The sequence below is a fragment of the Taudactylus pleione genome, unplaced genomic scaffold (assembly GCF_031769625.1).
Source record: "Taudactylus pleione unplaced genomic scaffold, aTauple2 ptg000386l, whole genome shotgun sequence".
Taxonomy (NCBI): domain Eukaryota; kingdom Metazoa; phylum Chordata; class Amphibia; order Anura; family Myobatrachidae; genus Taudactylus; species Taudactylus pleione.
The window spans coordinates 16,069,306-16,096,692 of record NW_028284787.1 but is presented as its reverse complement, the minus strand read 5'-3'; the positions used below and the strand labels follow the sequence as shown (position 1 = coordinate 16,096,692).

At 44.5% G+C, this 27,387-nt stretch overlaps 1 pseudogene; it reads left to right on the top strand.

Moving 5' to 3' along the window:
• The first annotated feature begins 1,566 nt into the window (after positions 1-1,566).
• On the top strand, positions 1,567-26,608 carry LOC148507752 (uncharacterized; annotated as a pseudogene).
• The last annotated feature ends 779 nt before the right edge of the window (positions 26,609-27,387 follow it).

Sequence of the window (27,387 nt, the reverse complement as noted above, 5' to 3'; positions counted from 1 at the left end):
TGATGATCAGCATCAGAACTTGCTGCAGGTGGGCTCTGCCAGCAGTTCTGTGCTGAATAGTCAGGTTCAAGGGCCTACTCAGGGTTTAGGGTCACAGGGGGCTGGTGATGCTGCGGGGGTTCTAAACTTTATGTCATCCATGGCAGCTTTATTTGCCCCTGTTCTAGCTGCTATCCCACAAATACCTGGCCCTGGGTCTTCAGCTGGTGTGCTCCCTGTGGTTCCTACCTCGCAGTTGCCAGCGAACATACCCGAGCAATTTTTTACAGCGGTGCGCGCTTTCGGCTGCTTAGTAGCGCAAGGTATTCCAAGTGCAGTCCCTCCACAAGTGTCAGCCAGTTCAGCTACGCTTTCTTCTGCACCTTTGAATGCATCGGCAGCTACGGCGCCAGATGCTGTGTTACCTTCTTTTTCAGACGGCGATGCCAGCGACAGTCACGAGGAGGCAGCTGTAGACGGGGAAGCGAATTTGGCCGGTTCTTCATGTGGTGAGCAGCCAGGTACACCAGGTGGGTGTTCTTGCGTGAATGATGATGATAGTAGCAGCTGTTGTCATAGCTGCTGGCGTCTGGTGTCAGACGCCAGCAGCTCTGCCAGGGCATGCAAGCGAGCTGCTAAATATGCTAAACGCGAGGCTAAATGGCATGTTAGGTCATCTAAGCGCAAGCGCCTGCACTCATGCGTTGCCTCTCGCAAATGTTCTAAATGGTCACTAGGTGTCCGCTGCGATAATATGGCAGTCTTGCGTGGCTTATGTCCATGCTGTAAGCGCAAGATTACTAAGGGTTTGTACGTGGACATTTTTGTGCTCACGGACAAAACAAAAAAGGACTTTAAGGCGGCCAAGAGTAAGGGAGGGGTCGGCCTGGACTCTTTCAAGTCCTTTAGTAATTGGATCGCAGGTTTCTGCATGTTTGCATCTTGCTTTTTAAGGACTCGTCCTGCGGAGCACTTAAATATTGTCAGGTATCTGCACCTGATTAATGGCATGCAGCGCAGTTCCCGGGGGGTTTGCCTGGTGGGCTTACGACAAAGAGTTTCGTCGGAAGCAGGATGGCAGGCCTGTGATTGAGTTTGGTGGTAAGGACGTGGAGGTGTGGCTGGAAGTCACTCAGCCACCGCGTCTTCCAGTCGAAACTCCCCCTATTCAGCGTCCACCGGGACCGGGTCGTTTTTCTGCTCAGACTCAGAATAAAGGCAAATGCTTTGCTTTTAACAATGCCACCTGTACTAAGGGGCAGCAGTGTCGTTTTAGCCACCTCTGTTTGCTTTGCGGCGGAGCCCATACCGTGTCCAATTGTTCCCGACCGGCTGGTCAGCAGTCCTTCCAAGCCACCGGGGAATACCGGGGCTAAGGCATCATCCCCAGTGCGTTTGGAGGCTATGGCCAAATGGTTGGTATCCAAACCTTGAAGACACGCTTTTTTTTGTATTCCGGTTTCATGTTTGGTTTTAATTACCCATTAGGGGTGAGGTTAGGGTTGGCCCCCATAGAATCTGCGGTCAGCGCATGCATTACCTGATGTACTAAAGGAAAAAATTCAGAAGGAGGTGAGCCTAGGGGGAATGGCAGGCCCATTTGAACAACCTCCACTGGAGGATTTGATTCTTTCTCCAGTGGGAGTTGTCACCAAGAAGTCTCCTGGTAAATTTAGGCTCATCAGCATCTGTCATACCCATCAGAGTCATCGGTGAATGATGCTATACCTCCGGAATTCTGTTCGGTGGGGTATCAGTCATTTGATGAGGCCTTGGAGATGGTTAGGTCGTATGGCCCCGGAGCTGTCATGGCTAAGATAGATGTGGAATCGGCTTTTCGTCTACTTCCCCTGCATCCTGACTCCTTCAGGTACATGTGGTTATGCATTGGCGGCAGATATTTTATAGACAAGTGCTTGCCTATGGGATGCTCTGCTTCCTGTGCCTTTTTTGAAAGATTTAGCACCTTTCTTCATTGGTGCGTGGAGACTTCTTGCGGGGGTCACGGGATAGCTCACTATCTCGATAATTTTCTGTGCGTGGGTCCTGCCGATAAAGACCATTGTGCATTTCTTTTGTTTTCTTTGCGAGCTCTGTTTTTTCATTTCGGGGTGCCAGTTGCCGATGAGAAGACTGAAGGTCCTCTCGCTTGCCTATGTTTTTTGGGTAACGAGATTGACACTCTGGCAGGGGTTTGCAGGCTTCCTCAGGACAAGGTGGTGAAATTGTGTGATGCGATTGCTACGTTTTTGGCTGCAAATAGAATTTCTTTGCGTCAGGCACAATCGATCTTAGGCCTGTTGAATTTTGCCTGTAGGATTATCCCGATGGGCAGAATTTTCTGTTGAAAGCTGGAGCGGTGTACGGCTGGGGCGTCCAGGCCGCAACATATGATTCGACTGACCTCTGAAATCAAGAGCAATCTGTCCGTTTGGGCATTTTCTTTTGTTAAATTTAATGGTGTGGTGATTTGGATGGCTCCAGCTGTCGACAGCTTTCAGCTGCAGCTTTTCACCGACGCAGCGGGTTCAGCTGGTTTTGGTTGCTACTTTGCCGGGTCCTGTTGTTCGGCTCCTTGGCCTGAGGAATGGGTGCGTTTGGGTCTCACATGGGACCTGTTGCTCCTTGAACTCTTTCCAATTATGGTTGCATTGGAAGTGTGGGGTGAGCGTTTGCGTGATCGCAGCATAGTGCTCAGGTGTGATAACCTTGGTGTTGTGCATGCGATTAATCAGCAGCGTGCTAAATCATTGCTAGTGTTGCGAGTTTTGGCGCAATTAGTCTTAACTTGCTTGCGCTGCAATATTTCATTTAGGGTGTGGCATATTCCCGGGGCAGAGAATTAAATTTCGGATACGTTATCTCGATTTCAGTGGCCTAGGTTTCGATCTTTGGCCCCTGGGGCTGATGCTACTGGTGTGCTTTGCCCCTCTTATGTTTGGCAGGTCATCAAGCCGGCATGGAGGGCTTAGCACACCAGTCTCTCGCTCCGGGTACTCTGAGAGTTTACCGCCAGGCTTGGAAAGAGTGGGAAGAGTATTCCCGTTGCCACAGACATTGAGGTAAGAGCAGGCATCGGTTGATGCTTTCTTTTATTTGGCATCTCTATGTCTCTGGCAGATCCAGAGCTGTGGTTTCATGTTATTTGGCCGGTATTTCATTTTTCTTTAAGTTAAAAAGCCTTCCAGACCTGACAAAGAGCTTTCTGATTCAGAAGGCCTTGAAAGCTTGGGCTCGTTCGGTTCCGGTTGCGCCCGACAAGAGACGTCCTATTGATATTTCCCTCCTCCCATTACTCCTCGCTGTCATAGCGGATGTGGCAGATTCGGTTTTTGAAGTTGATTTGTTCAAACTAGCTTTTTCTGTGGCCTTTCATGGGGCTTTCCGGATTTCAGAGTTGGTGGCGGCCTCCAAGCGAACCAATTCTGCGCTCCTTTGGGCGGACGTTCTGGTAGGGGAGAGGTCGTTGCTTTGTAGGCTTAGGCACTCCAAAACTGATCAGCTGGGTAGGGGACGTTGGATTTCGCTTGTCCCTTCTGAGGACTTGCATATTTGCCCCATTGCCCTGGCCAAGCATTATCTTCAGGTCAGGCCTGCTACTGCGTGCTCTTGGCTTCTACATGAGGATGGTTCGCCATTAACCAAATACCAGTTTGGTTGGGTTTTGAAGCACTGTGTCTCTTGTCGGCCTCTCCCCCCAGGATTTTGGTATGCACTCGTTTCGTATCAGGGCAGCAACTTCCGCTGCTTCAGTGGGATTTTCTGTATCCGGGATTAAGGCTTTAGGCCATTGGAAATCCTCCAGTTATAAGCGTTACATTCGGCCTCTGCATTCATTTAATAATGTTATGTTTATTTGTTTGTTATGTTATTTGTTTGTTTACCTTCAATGATGTTCTTGTGTGTCTTGTTTGTCCTGTCTACCCGACTCGGGGATTAGCTACTTGCCGCTGTGGCAGTGGAAGTCTGGAGGCATTTGACCTTTTCTTTTTGCCTCTTCCCCACCCCCCCTTTTACCCTCATGTGTCTTTATGTTTGCTTCAAATTGGCACTGAAGCTTGTCTAAATTATAGCCTGGCAGCTGGTTACACAAAATTTATTTTTGGCAGATCCTCCGCTATTTAATTATAATTGCAAATTAATATAATTTTGCATTCTTTTTCTCCCCCTTCAGGTGTTAAAATTGACTCTCTCAAAATATGGATTGTTGGCCACTCCTATGTTTTCTGGGCTGCTAAGTACATGAATGCTTGTGGTGCTCCTTCCTTCCCTTGCTCTGATTGTGTGCGGTGGATTGGTGTGAGAGGGATGCTGTGGCAGGCCTTGTGTCCTAAACTTTTAGAATCTGCAAGGTGTTTTGGGACACCCGAGGTTTTACTGATTCACTTAGGTGGAAATGATCTTGGTAAGACAACTGGGTTGGAATTAAGGCGCTCCATGGCTGATGATGTTGCTAGGATTGCTTCAGCATGGCCTTCTTGTAAGATTGTATGGTCGTGTATTGTGCCTCGGCTGGTCTGGCGTGGTGTACAGAATGGTAGGGCGACTGATGAAGCCAGAAAGAAGGTGAATGCAGCAGTCGTAAAGCAGGTGTTGGCATCTGGTGGTAATGTTGTTGTGCATGACAGGATACGTTTCCGGCATGCATATCTGTATAGGAGAGATGGCGTTCATTTGACTGAGGAGGGGGTTTCGATTTTTGTTGAGGATCTGTTCCAGGTTATTTCTTCAGTGTTTTAGTTAAGGTATGGTGGCGGTGCGTTGGTTCTGTAACCAGACCTTCGCGTTGGCGGGAAAGAACGGCAGGTCATCGCTTAGGGTGCAAATAGCTTTCAGTTTGTAGTTTTATAGTATTTGGGTGCGCTCACCCTCTTTGACTCATTTAGTTGCTGGATCACCCTGCCGGGGATAGCGTCATCACCCTTCCGGGTGGGTAGTCATGTTAGAGGGTTGAGTGGATACCTTTTGTTGACAGTTGTTTAGTTACCGGTTGCTCTGCACCTTAGGCGGTGTCCGATTAGCATGCATGTCTGTGTGCTGCATGGCTGGAGTAAGCTGTATGTTGCCGTCCTTTCTTTGCCACCATATCTCCAATCAGTTAAGATTAATTTAATACTCATTAGATAATTGTAATAAATTACTAACTAATTATTCTGCCAAATCTCATGTCTCCGAGTATTTATTTCATATAATTTATTAAGAAGGTGTTTTATCGCATGGTGTTAAACAAGGCACCCCTCTGACGATTGAAAGTTAATCGCAAAATTACTATTCGAGAACTATTGTTTGAGTCAAGATCTCTATTGTTAAAATATAGACATTTATGGTGGGCATAGATATTTACTACACCTACCAATCATCATAGACAAGTGTACATGGTATCATTACCTTTGATAATATATATTATACTAATTTCTGTACATGTTTGTGCTGTCTTGCAATTTATATTTTTTTAAATATCTTTTCTATGGTTGTCAGTCTATGCCAGGTGGTTTTTTATTGTGACTAATAAAAGCTATGTTTTAATACTACTTAATTCTCTTCCCTTCCCCTCTCTCTAATTTGGGATGTGCCCTGTTAAGGAGTTCTTCTCTATACTTTCTTTCCCTACATATTACGTATATTCTAGGAAGCACCCCCATATTCCTTCACAACCCTATTCAGTAATTGATTTATTGACTATCTACTCCTGTGCAATTGTTTTTTCCAAATCCCTCTTTTTGCCTTAAACATACAAGATATGCTAATCCTCTGCGATCGCTATTCCGCAGCACAACATAAGAACACCCACCTTACCTTACACACATCCGTAATACTTGGCAAGACTGCGGAACCATCGCTAACATAGAGTACAATCGCAGCCTCACGCACAATTGCACCAGCTCTGCCCTCACTAGGAATTGCTAACCCCACTGCACACAGTGAGTACACAAGCTGCGTATGGCATCACAGTGGATAATTTATGCGCGCCCCTGCAACGACGTTCAAATGCACTGGAACACTTGTGTTTCGCTGACCATCCCCCCTTCTCCACCCCCAAATGGTACTTCCTGTCAGTCACGCTGCGATGGGTCTGCACAGTCACTGCGATCGTAGTCCTGATCACAGTGGTGTGTTCGTGCACGCGCACTGTGATGCATACGCATGCGCAGTACGCAACAATCATCTGATTGCGCGCATAATCACAATTGCGATCTTTGCTGAATCAGGCCCTGTGGCCTCTGTGGCTGTGCGTTTGGGAACACAGCTGCACAACACTTCTATAACACTCATTTTATTTTATTCTAGACAATTTATTACAGTCACTTCTCGCCACCTCCTAGTCACTGCCTATGTACACCCATCACTTTGTTGTCCCATTTCTGACACGATCTGTCCCAATCACAACAACACCTTTGTGCATACACTGTGTGTAAAATATGCCATTGTAGGGGTTTCAGAACTTTTTGCTTCTGTGCAGTTGCAAATAGTCACTTAACTACATGAAAATCGGTCTTACATGCTCCTCTGAATCAGGCCCTGTGTGCTGAGCAATTTTGTGATTTTCTCAAGTTTTAACAAAACATTCACTGGGAAATGGCAGGATCATATGTGTATTATTGTAGTAAGAGGTAGAGATACATGTAGATCCTCACAAGAAACTAGGGTGGGATGTTAATGGAAGGCGCTGAATAGCATCTAGTGGGCCTGATTCTAAGGGGTATATTTACTAAAGTGCAGGTTTTTAGAAGTGGAGATGTTGCCCATAGTAACCAATTAGATTCTGTAAATGTTATGTTGGATGCAGTTGACCATTTTTTTTCTACTGTGCATGCATGTAAGTCGCACTGCGCATGCATCCAGAGTCTGTGTGCACAGGGTTGCAGTTGCGACTGAGATGCACGTTCTCAGAAATGTCTTGAAAATATATTGGAGTTTCCTGTGTGGCCATGCGGACTCAAGGAAATTGGAGTGTTGCGCGTGTTTTATTGAAGGGCTGGTACAACTTATGGTTGTGTCTAAAGATGCAGCAAGTGGTATTTGAGTGTCTACAGATGCTCAAAGTGGGCATCTCAGTCCTTACATGTTCAGATGCATGGGTGTACACCAGAAAAGGGCTTGTAAAGGTATTTGCATAAAGTCGCAAACGTGCAACCGCTAAAAGATGTACACATGGATGGACTCTGCTGTGTGCAACTCAGAATCAGGCCCAGTTGGTCAGCTATGCAGTGTTCTAGTTATACAGTATGTAGTCAGCAGCTGTTTTCCATTCAGAAAATACATTCTGTAGTTGCCTGATGCAGCTATTTGTTTTTCATATGCTGACATGTCTTCATCTGTACAAATAAATCTGTATGCTTGCCATGTTAGGCAAAAATGTACTTCTTCATCTGTGTTAATACACGGTATAAATATGGGGAGTCCTTCACTATTTAGGTTCATCCTAGTACTGTGCAAATGCCATGACCCAGACTGTTGTTTTGTCATGGCCAGTGCAATGTTAGGGCTTCATGATCAGCTTATATGTTAATGAATAGAAAATAAAGTGTATACAACTCCCTAACGCACTTGGGTAAAGCTGCCTTAGGGGAAATACGTGGGTAACCTTATACCCCAAAGGTAGTGAATACAGACAATAGAATGTGTAAAAACTAGGGGTGAGCGGGTTCGGATTTCTGAAATCCGAACCCCCCCGATCCGAGTCATATCCGAGTCAGGCTCAACTTTTCCCGCCTGACTCGGATCTGAAATTGAGACAAAACGTCATCATCACGCTGTCGGATCTCGCGTGTTTTGGATTCTATAAAAGGTCCCCGCGTTGGCGCCATTTTCTCACTCGGCTGTGGACAGTGAAGAGGGAGGGTGGGAGTTAGGGCTGGCTGGGCTGTGTAGTGTAGTGTAATGCTGCGCTGTGCTGTGCTGCTGTTGTCCATAGGGGCTGTGTAAACTCCTCCAAAGTCCATAGGGGCTGGCTGTGCTGTGTTGTGCAGTCAGTTGTCCATAGGGGCTGTGTCCACTCCAAAGTCTATAGGGGCTGGCTGGGCTGTGTTGTGCAGTGTCCCAGTCCTAAAGGGGTGCTGTAGTGTTGTCCAGGGGGTGCTCTGTCCATCAGGGGTGCTCCCCTCAAGTGCAAAATATATATATCTATTTTCTGTGTTTGTGAATTGTGTGTGAAGTAGCCGCACGTGCATCAACAAAGTAGCGCCAAGCATGCGCCTGTGTCATAAGTAAAGGGCCTGCTGGCTCGTCCGTTAAAGGGTGCTGTAACCCCCAAAGTGCAGTCCAAAAAATATATATTTTCTTCTGTGTTTGTGAATTGTGTGCACTGTACGTGCATCCTCAAAGCAGCAGCACCAAGCGTGCATCTGTTAAAGGGTGGTGTAACCCCCAAAGTGCACTCCAACAAAAATAAAACATTTTCTTCTGTGTTTGTAAATTGTGTGCACTGTACGTGCATCCTCAAAGCAGTAGTGCCAAGCGTGCATCTGTCTGTTAAAGGGTAGTGTAACCCCCAAAGTGCACTCCAACAAAAAGAAATCATTTTTTCTATGTTTGTGAATTGTGTGCACTGTAAGTGCATCCTCAAAGCAGCAGCGCCAAGTGTGTGCATCTGTCTGTTAAAGGGTGGTGTATCCCCCAAAGTGCACTCCAACAAAAATAAAACATTTTTGTCTGTGTTTGTGAATTGTGTGCACTGTACGTGCTTCCTCAAAGCAGCAGTGCCAAGCCTGCATTTGTCTGTTAAAGGGTGGTGTAACCCCCAAAGTGCACTCCAACAAAAATAAAACATTTTCTTTTTTTTCTCTGTGTGTGAAATGTATGCGCAGTAGTCGCACATTCATCAACAAAGGAGCAGCGCCAAGCATGCGCCTGTGTCCCATAAGTCTGTTAAAGGGTGGTGTACCCACCAAAGTGCGCTCCACTAAAAATAAACAATTCTTTTTTTTCTGTTTGTGTGCGAAATGTATGCGCAGTAGCCGCACATGCATCAACTAAGTAGCAGCTCCAAGCGTGCGCCTGTGTCAAGTCAAGGGCCGGTTTGGACATCTGGTCCGGACTGAAGGACATGCCAACAATTTCTGACATGTCTACTGTCACTGCATATGATACTGTCACCAGTGGCAGAATGGAGGAGGATTACATTGGTGACAGCATCCAAGTAGGGATGTCAGACAGTCCGTACCTGTACTGGCAGGAAAAAGAGGCAATTTGGAGGCCCCTGTACAAACTATTTTACCTGAGTTGCCCCCCCCTCCAGTGTGTACTCCGAAAGAGTGTTTAGTGCAGCTGGGAACCTTGTCAGCGAAAGGCGTAGGAGATTGCTTCCACAAAATGTGGAGAAGATGATGTTCATAAAAATTAATTATCAACTCTTCTAGGGAGACCAGCCTCCAGAATGTACAGAGGGACCTGTGGTGGTAGATTCCAGTGGGGATGAATTAATAGTCTGCGAGGATGAGGATGTACACAACACTGAAGAGGGTGAGGAATCGGTGGATGAGGAGGATGAGGACGACATCTTGACTCCGTAGAGCCAGTTTGTGCAGGGCAGGTAATAGCCAGCTTGTTTTGTGGGGGCCCAAATGAACCAATCATTTCAGCCACAGTTGTGTGGCAGACCCTGGCGCTGAAATGATTGGTTTGTTAAATTGTGCATATACAACATAAGGGTGGGTAGAAGGGCCCAAGGGCAATTCCATCTTGCACCTCTTTTTTTTCTTTGCATTATGTACTGTTTGGGGCCTAGTTTTTCAAACTGCCATCCTGTCTGCCACTGCAGTGTCACTACTAGATGGGTCATGTGTTTGTTCCACCCACTAGTGTCGCTTTGCATAGTCATCCAGCTACCTCGGTGCAACCTTTTGGACTAAAAACAATAGTGTGAGGTGTTCAGAATAGACTGGAAATGAGTGGAAATTAATGTTATTGAGGTTAGTAATAGCATAGGAGCAGAAAAACCCACAAATTCTGTGATTTTAGCTGTTTTTATGCTTTTTTTTCAAAAAAATACAGATCCAAAACCCAGAACCCAAAACACGGAAGGGTGGTTTTGGCAAAACCAATCCAGATCCAATACATGAAGAAAGATCCAGATCCAAAACCAAAACACAAAACACGAAAAGTGGCCGGTGCACACCCCTAGTATAAACCTAGTAGCGCTATACTCTTAATGAAAAAAATAAAAACAGTATACTTCTCTCATGGTGGTCAATTTCAGTGAAAATTCATATATGTGGAGAAAAGAAGCAATATATAGCATAATACTGTATGTACACTTTATTAATACACTTTGAAAATATTGCATCTTACACATATGTAGTGTTTTTTCAAAGTGAATTAATAAATTGTACATACAGTATTATGCTATATATTGCTTCTTTTCTCGACATATATGAATTTTCATTGAAATTGTCCATCACGAGAGAAGTATACTGTTTTTATTTTTTTTATTAAAAGTAAAGCGCCACTAGGTTTTTACACATTCTATTATGTTATTGTTTGATGAATTCTGACAAACCTAACATTCAGAAGGAAGTGAAAAAACAGAGTTCACCAAGCATTCTTTGTTTAGAAACTATTGCTGCTCAAACATACAAGGAATACTTATTATCTATCTATATAAATTATATAAACACAAATGTCCTGACTGACTCATCAATGCCCAGTCCAAATCCCTAGACCTAGACTCATGAAATTCAGGTAGTATATTCGTTCCATGGGTTAAGCACCCACTAAGCAGGGATATTTCAAAATTTGACCCTTTAATGGGGTGAAAAGTGGTAAAATGACGAGAAGATTATGTGACAAAGCTGCATGTGCCAAGTACTGTGGTACTGTAAGCTCATTATCTAGGTCGAGTAGCGGCTTCAGAGGTGGGGTTGCAGCACAGTCCAATATTCAAATAGGATAGTCACACTAACTGCCAGTGTTGTTTGGCATCAGTTGGGGTGATAGTTGGTGTGGCCCCTCTATTTGAATGTTGGACTGTGCTACAGCCTCACCTTTGGAGCCGCCACTGCTTAAAACTTTGATAGGTTTTCTCCATTTGTATACTTCACTTGTTTTGTATTTGGCTTTATAATTTTCTCGAACATGGCAATTGAGTTTTTGAATGTTAAGGGAAGATTGTGCCTCACACCATTATCCCCATCATAGGAGGCGGAGTCTGTCTGTTCTGGTCCCTCTCTTATATTATGCATGATACTTAGTCTAATGGCTATGGAAGTGCATGAACTAATTGTGAGGCATGTGGTGGACAACTGGGAGGAGTTCTCTATCATGTCCCACAACAGCAAGGGGACGACTACACCAGCTTCGCTGAGTACCTCCTTGACATGTCCCAGTCCTTTACTTATGGTGGATTATGCAAACTTCTGACAGCTGGGCAACAGTTCGAGTTTATCTTCAAGGTTTACTGCAGTGGTGAGCTCTATGAGAATTACGGCGCTGAACATCAACCTGTGAGGAGGTTACGCTTTATGTAGGACCTCTCTAGGGGCCATTGCAATGTTTACCTGCCATGTGAAGCTCAAAAAGTGTGCACCACCCCTCATCCAGCCCAACTCTGCCTCACACCTCTCACGGGCATCACCTCTTCCTTTCCCCAAGAAAGCTCCTGCCAAACATAGTGCCAGATACACCCACGTTAAAAGCAGGAAGCAACTTCAGGATGCAGCAAGAAATTATACGCATAGCATTCTCCTTTACATCAGAGGCACAAAATAAACTAAGCATATAAGTTAAGTTAAGATGGTATAAATTAAATAATAGGCAAAGGCTGGATAAGCGTGAGAATATCTAAGAATACTGCATTTTTTGCTGTATGGCTGCTGATGACAGCCTTGTTGCTGGGCAGATTCTAAGGCTGTCTGGTCAGTTTTTTGGTAGAGCCAATGAGATTGCTTGGGGAAGTGGTTGGTTGAGTAGTATATATTGGCTCTTTTGCATGAAGACAGACTCTTTTTTATGGATCTTGTGAAACAGGAGCAGGCTGAGTAGCTTTATCTTTCACCTATTCTGTCAAACTTTGTATTCCCTTCTTTCATAATGCCTTCCTTTTCTCCCACTTTGTTATATTTTATTCTCTGGTATAATCATTTGTCCCACTATACCCTATCCATGCCACTCTGACCTACCCTACCCCACCCCCACCCCCCCATCGCCTGTTCACAGTTTCCACACACTAAGCACAGTCTCTGCAGGGTCTATATCCCCTCCTCCCTCACCTGCTCAGGCTCCCCCGAGGCTGCATTGTCTCCTGCCTGTGCAGCAGTCTTGCCCGGCACCAGCAGGAGCTCCCGCTTCCGTGGCTCCCGCTGCGCACTCTGCATCTCCTTTCTCCCCGGCAGCTAGCGCCGCGGTGTAGCCCTGTACAGGCGGCATGTTCCACCCCCCTCAGCTGCGGGTGGTCCCAGTGCCCGCCCTTGGAGCGGGACCGGCGGCCATCTTAAATAGCCGGTGGCCATTTTGGGCGATGCACCTCAGCAGCACTCATTCCGGAACATCCTGCAATCCCTGCTATGTCCCAAGAGGCAAACTGTTGCAGGCAGCAGGCAACACAATTTCTGCACCCCCCCACCCCCCCAAAGGAAGATCTGTTACCTCCACTTCTCCCTGCTTTTCCCCTCATCCTGTGCAGAGGGCTTCTGGGCTGGCCCTTGCTGTACATACTTCATACAACTACAGGTTTGCTCCCCTATACACCACACCCCCTATTTTTCCCTCTATTTTTCTTTAATGAGTTTTCAAATCAACCCCCCTTCTTTTCCTCACCCCTCCCCTCCATCAATTTTTTCTCCTTCTCCATCGCCCCCCTCCCTTTGTATGCATCACTCCACAGCTCACGCCTCCATTCCACCATGTTCCCACCCCCCTTCCCCTGTGGTCCACTGGTCGTCCTGGGTGCCCATGATCACGGGCCACCCCCCACCATCCCCGCTCCCACAGCAGTGCCTCCTTTGCTTTTTCCTCATGTCTCCTGTAGTTGCAGGTTGCGGGAGGAGTGTTGGGGAGAAGACCCTGTGACTCGTGCAGCTGATGATAATATGTGCATCGCAGCGATCCCGGCAGACGAGCCGGTGGCTCCTCTTTGTGAAGCTTTGTAGATAAGGTTTTGGGTCCTGCTGGTGAGTATGTATCGTGTCCCAATTTTTGCTCTGAATGCACTTTTTACTCTCATTTTTCATTTACCTGGCGCGCCCGCGTATGATCGACAAGTGGGTTGCGCAGCGTTTAGCCAAGTGGTCAGGTATTAATTCTAGGAAGACTGATGATGCAGGTGATATGGGTTATCAGAAAGGAAACTGTACATTGTGCTACTGTAGCGTTTCTGCGCGGTTGCACTACAGTGAGAAAGGAGTTGCAGAGTTAAAATTTTTAGAATGTTTCTCGCTCGGATGTGCTGTAGTGGGGTGGAATCAGGCCACGAAGGCAAGCGCTGGTGGTGAGACATAAGTTTTTGCCTATAATAGTTGGTTTAAATGCATGCTCATCTTCGCCACATGGTATTTGGCAAGTGGGTTGAGTAGCATGGGTTTTTTCATTATATCTGTTTGGTGCGTGTCATTTTGTCAGGTTCATATTTGACATGGGATGAGTTTGATGGCCAGTTCAGGCGGAACTACGATGATATTGTGGTATGCCTTTTGAGGGTTAGAGTTTTAGGTTGATGGCAGCAGCGTCAACCCCCCTTGGTCATGGGGCCGCCCCGCAGAAATTATTCTGCTGGTAAGCTTGGTGTACATAGGTGGCGGGAGGCGGTTGGTCGCCTGTTATGATTCCCAATTCTCTCGGGGGTCGGGCGGTCGTTCGTCTCCGCAGAGGCAGCTGGAGAGGACGAGCTCCTGTCCAAGGATTGCCGATAGGCATCGGGGGCTTAGTCCCGACAAGGGGTCAGCTTCATGGAAGCCAGTTTAGGCTTAGTCGCTGTTTTTGTTTAGCTACTTTTTTCTGTGGTTATAGCTAACCTGCTAGGTAAAATTTTTGTTGTTGTTGTATGGTTTTTCATTCAGCTTCCGTTACACATTGGTATATGTCTGTGCTGATCAGGGCACCCCGTAGTTTGCATTCTGTAATGGTTTATTACTGAGTTTTGGGGGTCCAGGTTGGGGCAGAGGTTTTGTGGGGGCGGTTGGAGGTTCCTTTTCCTTTTTCCCACATGCAGGATCTCTGCATCTATCCAGTGGGGTGGTTCCCATACAGGTGGCGGGTTAGTTTCCGATCAGTGCAGCATTTCTCATAGTCATTGTAGAGTTCCATTAATTTTGCTATCCCCACAGGTCTTTCAGAGCAGTTTCTTCATTTGTCAAAATTTTGGTTTTAGTATGCAGTTCGGGTTACAGTGCCTTGATGGTTACGTGTGATTCTGGGTCAGCTTTTAGTCTGGGGTCTGGCACTCCTAGGCTGTGTAATTCATGGGGTTTTTCAGTGATTTTCAGGTGTTTTGGTAAGTAATGTTTGCCTACGGGCTGTGTGGTTTCCTGTTCCTATTTTGAGAAATCCAGTTTCTTTTGCAATTAGTGTTCATGCTGGCACTGGACTGGTTGGTGTAGCGCATGATCTGGTCGACTTTCTCGTAATAGGTGCAGGAAGGAGTGACATCTGTTCGGACCTCCTCTTTTATGCGCATGCATCTTTTACGTGTTTTTGTGGATTCAAGTTACACATGACATGATTGTGGGTCGCGTTTACTGTTGGTCGTTTGGGGATCGAGATTGTCGTGATAGCAGGCGGTCGTTTGTCAAGTGACTAGGTTTGTTAAGTTGTTTGCTCACATTGTGTGTTGATTAACGGTTGGCACAGTTGTAGGGAGTGTGGGTTGTTGGTTGATAGGCTCCTTTAACTTTGCTTTCTATATCTTCCCATAGTTTGAATTGTCTCTAGGAAAGGGAGGGGGCCAGTGCCGAGGAGAGCCAGACTCATCATCATGTTCGTTTGTTGGCGGAGGGTTATAACACACTCCGTAGTGGGGCCAGGTTTCTGGTTCGATTTAATGGTGAACACATTGGGCTTTGACCTTTCTGTGGCAAATTGTCGAGGCAACTATTCCCGAGTTTTGGCTCTTATTTTGAGGAGGACTTTCTGCAAGGTTCCTTGGCCCTGGGTTTGGTGTGAGGTAGGTCTATCGATTTATTTGTTCCCAATTGTAGTGGCCTTTTAACTCTTGTCCGTGCGACATAGTTTTCGACTGGTTAATTTCTGGTGCGACAGAAAAAATTCAAAAATAAATAAAAATTAAAAATGGGGTTTAGTTCACGCCATTAACAACCGAAGCGCATCTTCACTTTTTGTTTTGCGTTTGCTGTGTCATTTAGTTTGTGCATTTCGGCATTGAATATTTAGATTTCAAACATACAGTTGGTGCTGCGGATGTAATCGTCTGCCTAGCCGGTTTGACAAGCTTATGGTGCTCAGACTTCTATGGAGGGCAAGTTTTAGAATATCTGCTTCATTCCTCTATTTGGAACCATTAGTAGCATTCTATTGTATCTTCAAGGTATTCATGTTATTTATTTTAGCTACGCTATTATAAGTTAGGTGAAGGGGTTCCCTGCTCGCGACATCTACCGCAGCTTTTAAAGGTAGTTGCTTGTAGTTAGGGGTCAGGTGGTTTCTGGCATGATTGAGGCCTCGCTTTCCTATTTGCCCTTTTTGGCGGCAATTCTTAGGACAATTTAGGTTACGAGAGTTGGTGGCTGCCAATAAGGCATCTTCATTGTCAGCGCTTTTGCTTAAAGATTCATCTTTAGGAGATCAGTGGCCCTTTGCAAGCTTTGGTGGTCGGAAGAGGCCAAGCAGGTTTGGGTTGATAGTTTTCTTTTCTCAACATCCTGAGGTTTATTTTCCCATTAAACATTATGGCACATTATAGAGGTGGCGCTCTGCTGGTGGAGCACAATGGTGGTTTACATGCCTATTTTGCACTGCATACCATATGTCATTTTGCTACTGTTTGGACGGGGTTTGGTAGGGTCAGTTTTGTATATTTCAGCTTCTTGTACTCATTTCTTTCAAATTGGGGCAGTTTTGGCTCAGCGATTGTGGGGGCATGTCCCGCATTCATGCAGATTTTATGGCGTTCAAAGTCAGCTGACAGTGAGAATGTTATGTTGCGACAAGTGGTAGTTACGCACCTGGCACCAACCTGAAACATTGTTTACCAGCCAATAATTGAATGACTAGCGTTTAACAATTGGGGGGTCATGAAGGGATTTTTTAATTTCTCCTCCCGGGAGCCTTGATCTGACCCATTTTGGTTCACGGGTAGGTTTTTTAGTATTTCCTCTTCACATGGGTTACTTGTTTCCCCTATTATGCATCCCTGCTAGTTAGTTGCTTTGTGTTCTTCTCAAAGTTATGTCGGGATGGTTGGGTTTGGTGGTTGCTCATGGTACGGAATTTTGTTTTTCACTAGGATTGCAGCGGTTGACAGTATGGACGGGGTTGTGGGCCATTTCTATAAATTTTTGGCTGTAGCTGCATGATCTGGTTACGCAGTGGTTTTGTTGTTTTGGGTGACAGGTAGAAGAAGGGTGTGCGAGGTTTGGTGTAGAGTTTCGTGCTTGATTTGCTTGTGTGCTGGGGATTACATAGAGTGTACCTGACTAGTGGGCATTGCCTGTCGAGAGCAATAGCGTGGTGCAGCTGAAAGGCATGGAGTTGATTGTTCATGGTGAGATGTTATTGGTTAGTATAAAGGCTGAAGGGGATGATTGTGTGGTCTGTGATGGTGCCTCGTTTGACTGGGAGAGCGGCGCGAAAACATGGTGCATTGGACAGGACAAGTAAGAGGGTGAATGTGTCAGTAGCCAGTCATGCTGTGTCGCTGGGTAGCTTGAGTCATAGCTTTTAGTTGGTGATTTAACTCGTTATTTTCCATCCTTTCGGAAGGCATTTTAGTGCCCTTGGTCTGTGTGCGCAATAAGGATTTGTGGTTCTGGGGCTAGGTCATATTGGGTGGCGGGCAAGTTTCCTTTGGAGTCTGGCTTTGGCGGGAGTATGCTGCAGCTCAGTGGCTTTATGTGGTGCAAGATACGTTGTGGGGGCACTTGCCCACGATGAACTTGGTGAATTTGTCCTGCTCTGTAAAGGGGGACCAGGGCGCTTTTGTACGGAATCATCTCGGATTGGCCCAGGAGGGAAGTGGGACCCTCGCTGCATTTGTGCATCTTGAGGGGGGACGTTTCAGTCGTTCCCCCAGTATTTGAGTGAAGTGAAAGCTAGAACTGAGCCTGCAGCGTCTTTTTGCCACCCTGGTTAGGTTAATTAATTAATTAATTATAAATAAAAGCTGTGACCTTTTAGCCAAGCTCTTGTTGTCTGTGTCATTATTTATTAGTGTAAGTTGAGTAAGCTATACAAGGTTGTTAAGGGTTAGAAGCAATAAACCAATGTATATCTTATGAAAATATTTAAGTTCTACCTGGGTGGAGTCGGGTATATCAGCTAGTATACTATGTCATTATGCATCTATGTGTTAATTTTTTTATTAAAACATTGTATTTCAAGGATGTGTAAAACAAAGGCCTCCATTGATATTATCTAGATATGAATATTTAAGTTGGTTTGAGAGGGGGCCGGATACAAATTACCCAGCCTGGGCTTGTCTGTGGGACCGAGCCTGCATGATTCACAGCAGGAGCTCCAAGAGCCATAGCATAGCATTCACAGAGTGTGCCCAATGATAACAATGTGGTGTGGGCATACGCCCATATGCTTGTTTATGCTATCTCATAGTACTGAAGCCTGACATTTGTATGCATCAGAGTAATGGATAATATCTCAGTTCCCTAAACATTTTTATCTGGAGGTGTTTTGTGCTAGGTGGGGTGAGCATGAGATTCACCGGCTACTTCATCATCATCCACCTGTGTGCAAGATAATGGCATTTGTGGTAACCCTGTGGATGTAAGCATAAGTCACTCTCAATATTATTTGATGCAAGTTTTATTTTTGGCCCCCTACTGTGAAGTTCAAAAATGTGTTGGTCATGACATATTAATATAATTACGAGTGTCAGACTTGTACTGTAGCAACAAAGAAGTAGAATATATTATGCTTACTTAAAAGTTAGAATTGCAATACATTCTATCCATGCTTGTGGTAAAATGTATTTCATTGGCTTGAAATCAACAAATCAGAACAAAGCACTTCCTAAAAATTGCAGCCATTTCCTTAAAATCACTAGATAATAAATCAAGTGGTTTGGATGTCAAACGCACACAGCAAAAAAAACATCCCTGAATTAGAATATAATTTTGAGTTATATGCATTAAAATGCAGTATATGCAGGGTCAGATTAGGCCTTCGGGGGGCTTAGGGCACTTAAGACCTGAGGCCTCCTCTATGCATCACTGCCCCTTTGGCTGTGCCAGCTGTGTGAGTGCCTCCTCCCTCGCACCTCCATGAGGCAGCAACAGCAGGGCAGGTCCTACGTGCACTCCTGCAGCAGGGGCAGACTCCGGAGCCTCCTCTTGGGCAGCAGTTCTTCAAAGTGAGCAGAATCATCCCATAGACAGCTACAGGCCAGCAACAGAGATCTTTAGGGCAAGTACACCAATTTTTATTGTGAACCCCCAACCCTCTCCATAGGTACAAGCCAGTTGGCTTGAGTCTTTTCTTACCTATATGGGGATTTACTGTATCTGCAATGGGGAACCTCTGAAGAAATTGTTCTTCAAGTTGCAGATGGTAAGTTTAATCAGTATTCACTATTCATGTAGGTAATAACATGGTCTGGAAGATGTCTGTTTATGTAGGATATAACCAATGTCATCATACAACAGAGGTAATACTGTATGTTTTTTTTATAGAACTGGTGTATAATGAAGATTATTGTGCCCCAGCCTCTTCCTTCTAAACTTGCAAATTGTGGAAAATCTTCAGTCTTTTCCCCACTGTGTCTCTCCAGCAGTCTCAGCTGCCCTCCCTCCTGTGTCTCTCCATAGCCTCAGCACTCCCTTGTGTCTGTCCATAGCCTCAGCTTCCCCTTCTTTGTCTCTTTATAGCCTCAGCTCACTCATTGTTTCTCTGTAGCAGCCTCAGCCCTCCCCACATGGCTCCTTATAGCCTGAGCTCACCCCTGCATCTCTGCAGCAGCATCGGCCCTCCTCCCCGTATCTCTCCATAGCCTCAGCACCTGCACCTCGTGTATATGCAGCAGCCTGACTTACCTGGATCTACTCCTTACTCCTCCTCGTGGCAGCGACAACATAGGCTCCTCACTACTCTGTTCTTCAGGCACAGAGAGAGATAAAACTTTATTGTGCCAGGTGATTCTGACCCTCCATGCCTGCACCCTGCTGATTACTCCAGCGGTGCAGGCACGGGGCCCAAACACAATCACCAGACTGCCCGGGGTCACGAGAGGGGGGACAGCAGGAGCCAAAGCTGGGTTGGAGTAGCTCCAGCAAGGGAACCCTCTGGAGGGGGGGCTTGAGGGTACTTGCCCACTGTGACCCCCCCCCCATTGATTCATCTCTGGGTATATGTAACCATAAATCTATGATCAGGAACAAGTATGCGTACTTCATCACCATCATAAATTTGAATACCTCCCCCATTTTGTGTAGGTGCGGAACTGGTAAAGAACATATTACATTTAACCAAAAATGAGATGCATCTCAAAGGAGCATGATTAACTTGAGTTTACACCCCCTCACTGCACTGCATTTGCATGTAGTATCCCCATCCACCTCAAAGCTAGTGCAGGTTTTTTGTATGCACAGTGTGATACATTTTACACAAGACACTTATTGACACTGCACGAATAAATCACCCCTCTAGTCCTCTCAGCGTTTTCTTTAAAACTCCTGCAATTTTAAGAAATAATACACAATGAGATGCACTGCACAATTTTTTAGTTGTCATGCAAGTGGTGGCAGAGAAACAAAGCAAGTCTTCCAAGGACAAATAATCCCACAGAAACCTAAAAGTTCAGTGTATTTAATGGTTTTGTTCAAAGTATTTGTCTGTTTTTTATCATTAACTACTGCAAATTTGGCGGTAGTATACTCTTTCGGAAAATAATAAGGGACTTAAAACAATAAAAAAAATAATTCTCTCTACTTTCCCTTTATATTAAGCATTGCAAGAAACAGCATAGCCATTAATAGCTTAAAACATGGAGCATCATGACAGGTCATTCAGTCATAGAATAAAAAGTAATGAATCCTGACATACTATTAGTACTATGATTAAATGAATGCTATAAGGAATTGAACAGGCACTAATATCAGTGACTATAATGTAGAGTCATAAGAAGTAATTGCAACTGAGAAGATTGGTCATATTACATACTTTATATTTTTTAATTTATCTGTAATATCATTTTGACTGTTAAAGCTCTCCTAGGATTTTATTTTTATTATGTATTTTATTTATAATGCAACTGAATAACCATTGCACAAACAGAATAATTCTTGTTTAATTAAAAAGAGATATCTTAACAGCAAATACAATGGTAAGGCTTCAGCTTAATATTACATTTAACATTTCATTTCTATGTGAAAATAAATACATCCTCAAATACTGTAAACATCCAACTACATAATTACTTTTTATAAATAGTTTATACAAGGAGTTAAAAGGAATTAATAAAAGTGAATTTTAAAAAACTGACCCTGTGTATACAATATTATCAATAATTGTCATTGTATTTTAATACCTGCAAACACTTAAAAGTAAAGTAAAATATTTAGATACAGTAAACAGTAGCTTTCAACAGTATTCAAAAAGTCAGCAGATTTGTCTGTATTACAAATTACACTTATACAGATTGTTCTATAAAGTATTATTACCAATAAAGCTCTTAAAGTACATTTTCAAACTTACAATTTATTACTTGTCTGCAGATTTTTTTATACATAAAAACTCCCAAAATGTGGCATTTTATTAGTACTTTATTTTATTATATAGATCAGCAATTCTCAAGCTATATTTCTCCACAACCTCCTCTAATAAGAAACATATTTATGGGACCCCAGCGAGTTACTGCAGAATATTGCTCTAGAAAAATCATCCCCACATACCCCTGACATGGCATCAAACATCACCACATACTCCTGACATGGCATCAGACATCCCCACATACCCCTGACATGGTATAAAACATCACCACATACTCCTGACATGGCATCAAACATCACCACATACTACTGACATGGCATCAGACATACCCACATAGAAACATAGAATTTAACGGCAGATAAGAACCAGTTGGCCCATCTAGTCTGCCCCATTTTTAAACATATTACCTCAATCCTTATTGATCCGTACTTATTCTGAAGGATATCTGTCTTAGTCTCTACCACCTCTGATGGGAGGCTATTCCACTTGTCCACTACCTTTTCTGTGAAGCAATTGTTCCTCAAATTTCCCCTGAACCTACCTCCCTCCAGTTTCAGAACATGTCCTCTTGTTCTAATACTTCTCTTTCTTTGAAGAATGTCTCCTTCCTTTATCTTGTTAAAACCCTTTATATATTTGAACTTTTGTATCGTGTCCCCCCTATCACATCTCTGCTCCAAACTATACATATTAAGATCTTCTAGTCTTTCCTGGTACATTTTGTGGTGTAAACCTTGCACCATCTTAGTTGCCCTTCTTTTTACAGTCTCTACTGTATTAATATCCTTCTGGAGATATGGCCTCCAACACAATATTCGAGATGAGGACGTAAAGTGACTGTATAGGGGGCACACTGCACACTGATGTATGCTGCACTATACTCTGCTGATTAAGTGTCTGTGTCCAGAGACTCACAAGTGGCTGTACTTGTAAAGTGACTATGTATTTGGGGCACACTGCACGCTGATGTATGCTGCCCTATACTCTGCTGATTAAAGTGTCTGTGTCAAGACTCACAAGTGTGTGTACAAAAAAAAAGTTTAAAAAAGTAAAAAAAAAGCTTGCAAGAGAGTTAAAAGTTTAAGAAGTAAAAAAAGAAAATAAACTTATTTTTTGGTGCTGTACCCCACTGTGTATAAAGGCATAGGGACTCCCTGGGCTGTACCCCACTGTGTATACAAGTACTGTGACTCTTTGGGCCATAGCCAACTGTGTATACAAGTACTGTGATTCTGCAAGCTGTAGCCCACTGTGTATACAAGCATCGTGACTCCTTGGGACTTAGTCCTCTGTGTATACAAGCACTGTGACTTCTTGGGCCATAGCCCACTGTGTATACAAATACTGTGACTCTGCTGGCCGTACCCCACTGGGTGGGTGGGAGGGCCCAAGGACAATTCCATCTTGCACTAACTTTCATTTCTGCCACTGCTGTGTGGCAATGTTTCATAGATGTGCTTTAAACTGCGGTGTCTGTGCCGCTGCTCTGTCGCTTAGTAACCAGCCAGCTCACTGCAACCTTTGGCCAATAATGGTGAAAACAATATTGTAAGCTGAGAGGTGGTCTAAATTCACTGTAAATTACTGGAAATTAATGAAATTAAGGTTAATAATACTGTAGGGAAAAAATTGTCCCAAATTATGTGATTTTAGCTTTTTTTGCCAATTTTTGTAAAAAATCCAAATCTAAAACCAGTTATGGCAGGTTTGGCAAATCCAAAGCCGGATGATGAATCTGAGCCAAATCCAAATCCAGCAATAATGGTCCGGCACACATCCCTAGTTACTACAGAGGTGAGGGAGTGGAATATTTTAGTGCACAGGTGAGGGAGTGTGATGTCTTACTATAGCAGTGAGGGAGGGGATGGCGTTAAATCATACTGAATCCGCATTACTATAGATATGAAGAATTAATGTGTTATTGTAGTGGTGAGATGGAAATCGAAACAGTAAATATCTAAAGTCTACACGGGTGAAATTAGGGGTCTATTCATCAAGAGAAAAATATCCCCTGTGATAATTAAGGATTGAACTCACTGCAAGTTCAATCCCAGTATTGGAGGCATTCATCATGCCTCCTATACTTAATTATCACTTCCGAAAAGCTGCTCTTTTTGCGGGGACAGCTTTTCACCTGCTTCACTGTTCACAGCCTGTCTTGAAGCTGTGCATTCTTGAAGACAGGCTGCAAACAGACAGTGAAGCAGCAGGAGAGAAGCCGGGGAAGGCAGCCTCTGTGCCCGCACAACTCTCAAATCTGAATCTCTCTTCATATTTAAAATCTTCCCTATTTGCAGTACAACATGGTTTTGCCAAAGTTGAGAGCTACTTTTTTCTTTCTTTTGCTTTGTTTTAATTAGCCTTATATAATTTTTATCAGCAGTCAATCTTATTATATACTGTAGATTTATTGATATAAGACTAATTTATAAAAAAAACAAACTGCTGACGCATGCAAAATGCTCTACTACAACACTAAAAAAGAACTCATTATCTTCTATATTTTAATCTTTTGTCTAATTTTGCTGAAGCTATTACCAACCAAGGGGTATATACCAAATAGGTATAGGTGTCTATATATTACTTAATTTAGTATTGTAGATACTAGGTGTCAATTAAATAATTAATTAATTAATTAGTATGGAGTTTAGACTGGTGTCACAGCAACTTAAGTGATATAAAAGTCAATAAAGTAAAGGTGCCCATACACGGTGCGATCTGCATAAGATGCGATCTCGTATATGATATCCCTTGAAAATTCTTCCCTTGAAATTCTTTACGATTTGTACCAACAAATGGTACGATTGTGCAAATGAGCATACGATTAGATGTGTTGTAAAGCAATTGTAAATCGTTTAAGATATATTGAATGCACCATACAACCTCACAATGCATCTGCTAGAATCTCAATAGGGGAGGGCTTATCTAGGGGGTATAAAATGTAGCATCCATTTTAGATCTGGGCATGCTCTGTGACTAGTGGGGGTTGGTTTTATACCCTGTTGAATGCTGTACATTGCTATTGTGCTTTGCTTTGGGTTTGCCTTTAACAAAGTGTGTTCTATACTAAATAAATGCTGTGGTGATGGATTCCTATCGCTATAAGCTTCTGGTAGCCTATGGCTATCTGAAGCTGAAAGGTGATGGAGCTGAGGATAGGAGGTGCATGAGGTCTAGTTGGACCAAGGAGTGTGTGATGAGGAGGGAGACTCGCTCCCATATGCCCCTGTTGATGGAGATTAGGGAGAACAACCCAGACAATTACCGCAACTACCTGCATATGGATGATGCCACCTTCCAGGAGTTGCTGCGTCTGGTGACCCCCTATATCCAGAGGCACTACACCAGCATGAGGAGGGCCATCCCGGCTGAGGAGAGGCTCTGAGGTACCTGGCTACATGAAGGTCCTTTGGAGACCTGAAGTTTGGGCCCCTCATTTCCCCCAGGCTTTGGGGCGCATCATCCAGGACACCTTTGATGCCATTGTCAATGTCCTGAAGTTCCACTACTCTAAGGTGAGTATAAACACTACACTTTTTTTTCTGGTGAAAGAACATTTTTTTTTTCACACTGAGGGAAAAAACTCAACCAACATGGCTGTAAATATCAATAAATGTATTTTTACATAAATGCCAAACCAACATGGCTGCTTTTTAATGATTACCAAAACCAACATGGTTCAAAATGTATAAAAACTAGTACATCAACAAGTTTTATCTCTCCCAATAGCTAAGCAGCTGCATGGTATACGGTGTGTCAAACAATGGATTGAATAGGCCAGAAGCACATGCCACAAGTCCATATTGAAGCCCCAGCATTCCCCAATCTGTCCTTGCGCCATGCATTTAGTGACCCTGTCCAATCTGCATCATCCGTACCGTATACCATGCAGTAGCTATTGGGAGAGATAAAACTTGTTGATATTTTAAATTGACTCAAATTTAAAAAATTTAAAAATTGGGGTGGCTCCTCCTCCTCCTCTGCCAACAAGGCTCTGTAAAGAACCTCAGAGGAGGATGTGAAGGGTTTGGTGGGCTCAGGAGTAAGGTAATGGTGGGTACACACTGGGCGATATTACTGAGCGACTGCACGATTACGACATCGTAATCGTGCAGTCGCTCAGTAATCGTGTACAAATCGTGCACTATTATGTCGGAAACGACCAGCGATGCGCACTCCCGCTGGTCGTTTCCGACATTGTCCATCGTGAACATGCAGCACAATCTGATGATAACGACAGATTGGCATGTTCAGGAATGATGGACAGTGTCTGCACTGAATGACTGATCATTCAGTGCAGACACTACAGGGGATCAGGAACGATGGTACGATTACGATGTCGTAATCGTACTGCTTTCCTGATCGCCTAGTGTGTACGCACCTTAAGTGAGATGGAGTGTAGGGCGGGATGGGTTTGGACTCAGTTGGGTCACCTGGTAACTTGGTGGCAGGTAGGAATGGGATGAGGAAGACCCATGTCAGGGGCAGAGACTCATCTATCAGCCTAGTTGTGGCGCCCAGCTGCTTCAATCACCCCCGGATCACTGTCTCATATATGATCCTCTGGGCATGAATTTGTTGACCTTAATTCATTTCACGTAGACTACTGGCTATATGAGTGCACAGGTGGTCGAACATGTCTGGGGGGTTTTGTAGGGCCTGTTCAACCTGTTTAAGCAGTGGATCTGGCTGCGCTTGGGTTTTGCACTAGTAACGATGCCATCTTGCAGCAGGTTGGTTAAATTCAGCCTCGCTCTCGCTATAGGTGGCCATTGGCAGACTAGTGGTGAGGAGGTTGAGGTCTGGTGTTGTAGACTGTTGGAGGAGAGAGAGAAAAGATTAATGTTAATAATATGTTTTCTAATATTTTGTTTTTTCTTTCTTTATTCTAGTTTCCAACAATGGTGGAGGAGTGGCAGACGATTGCTAAGAAATTTAAATGTAGGTGGAATTTCCCCAACTGCAGAGCCATTGATTGGCAAACATATCCGCATTAACCCACTTGCCCACAGCGGATCCTTTCATTACAATTATAAGGGTTTTTCTAGTATAGTGCTTATGGCGGTGGTGAACGCCAATTATGAGTTTCTTTTTGTTGATGTGGGCAAAAATGGCCATGCTTCTGATGCAGGGTAATTTAAACAAACCCTCTTCTATGAGAAACTTAACAGCAACCATCTGAATTTGCCAAGTACAGAGGCAACATAGCACGGCCTTAACTACGTTTTTGTGGTTGATGAGGCATTTGCTCTCCATGAACACTTGCTGAAGCCATATGTGCAAAGGGGCCTGACAAAAAAAAAAGCGCATCTTCAATTACCATCTATCCAGGGCACGGAGGTTAGTGGAAAACACCTTTGGCATTCTATGCAACCATTTCCGAACTTTACATATGGCTATAAATCTACATGTGGACAAAATAGATTCCATCGTCTTGACCTGCTGTGTCCTCCACAATTACCTCCGAAAAACTTAATCTATACAACAAAGGACAGTAGACACAGCTATGGCAGATGACCCTGACCACTGTGGCCCCATCTGCAGTTTTGGAGTCAATAGGGACTGCACAGGCTAAAGAGGTCAGGAAGCAATAACTGGCCTACTTCAATGGAGTGGGGGCAGTACCATAGCAGGGGGACAGTATCTGCTAGTGTGATATGGACAATTATGGACTTTTGAACTTTTAAAAAACATTTGGCATGGTGTTTATGCACTATGTCTGTACTTAACACATCCAAAGAGGACTGAAGTTCTGTTTCAGCTGTGTTCTCTTGCTGCTCCCCAGGGACATTCTCAACCATAAGCGCTTGTGAAGCTCGCTGTGGCTCCTGCTTGTGCAGGAACTTGAGGAGGTCGAAGTACCACAGGTTACTGGTGCAGACCTCATTGGCCCCCACTCCAGATGCTCATGACTCCTGCTGATATGTATTTTGTTTAATGTACACAGGGCCTGATTCAGAGCTGCACACAAAAAGCGTGTGCTCACTCTGAATCAAGGCGGCCGCATGTTTTTTTAAATCCGGCCTCCTGGCCGCTCACATAGCTGTAGGTAACCACCCACAGCTTTTGCGAGCGGCCAGGTGATGGTCGCGATGGTTGCGACCATCGGGCTTGCGACGAAACCCTTGTGGTAGGGTCTCATTCCCGCCAAGCCCCAGTGAGCTACTGGCTCTAATAGAGCCGGAAGCTCACCACTGACATCACTGGTGATGTCAGTGGGGCCGCCCCCAAACGGCATGCATTCCTTCGGGAACGCCTCCGTTTGGCAAGCCACCCCCCCCCCGACCCGCCTAACAAATGGGGTGAGCTGTCGATCAACATCAACAGCCGCCCCTTTTGGATGCGAGCGCCGGAGCGAGTGATTTCTTGCTCGCTCCGGGGCTCTGGCACGCGCAGTGCGCACGCCGAGCGTGCGCACTGCCTAACAATTGACCCGCTTGCGAGCTCATAGCGCTTGCGAGTGGGTATGAATCAGGCCCTCAGTACGCAAATTTAGTATTTTGGTTTTCACCTACTTTGGTGAAGCCTCGTCATAGAATGGCTTGCTAAAAGCTACAAGCTCTTCAATTGCAGCAGCTCTCT